Source organism: Arachis ipaensis, chromosome B9 (assembly GCF_059453495.1).
Source record: "Arachis ipaensis isolate K30076 ecotype BB chromosome B9, ASM5945349v1, whole genome shotgun sequence".
Taxonomy (NCBI): Eukaryota; Viridiplantae; Streptophyta; class Magnoliopsida; order Fabales; family Fabaceae; genus Arachis; species Arachis ipaensis.
Window position 1 is genome coordinate 99,269,624 of NC_142444.1, and position 667 is coordinate 99,270,290.

A 667-nucleotide genomic window follows, 5' to 3' on the forward strand; every position below is an offset into this window, starting at 1 on the left:
ATCTTAAGCCTCAATTAGTTTCTCTAATGCAACAGAATTGCAAGTTTCATGGACTTCCATTGGAAGATCCTCATCAGTTCTTAGCTGAATTCTTGCAAATCTGTGACACTGTCAAGACCAATGGGGTTGATCCCGAGGTCTACAGGCTTATGCTTTTTCCCTTTGCTGTAAGAGACAGAGCTAGAATATGGTCGGATTCACAACCTAAGGAAAGCCTGAACTCTTGGGAAAAGCTGGTCAGTACTTTTCTGGCCAAATTCTTTCCACCTCAAAAATTGAGTAAGCTTAGAGTGGAAGTCCAGACCTTCAAACAGAAGGAAGGTGAATCCCTCTATGAAGCTTGGGAAAGATACAAGCAATTGATCAGAAAGTGTCCTTCTGACATGCTTTCAGAATGGAGCATCATAGGTATCTTCTATGATGGTCTGTCTGAACTGTCCAAGATGTCATTGGACAGCTCTGTTGGAGGATCTCTTCATCTGAAGAAGACGCCTGGAGAAGCTCAGGAACTCATTGAAATGGTTGCAAATAACCAATTCATGTACACTTCTGAAAGAAATCCTGTGAATAATGGGACAACTCAGAAGAAAAGAGTTCTTGAGATAGATACTCTGAATGCCATATTGGCTCAGAACAAAATATTGACTCAGCAAGTCAATATGATTTC

General features: G+C 40.9%; 1 non-coding gene across 1 annotated transcript; it reads right to left on the minus strand.

The window, feature by feature from the left end:
* Positions 1-281: 281 nt before the first annotated feature.
* Positions 282-389, minus strand: LOC148545605 (small nucleolar RNA R71). The gene has a single exon (XR_015900553.1). It is a non-coding gene; the product is annotated as a small nucleolar RNA R71 (small nucleolar RNA).
* Positions 390-667: the final 278 nt, after the last annotated feature.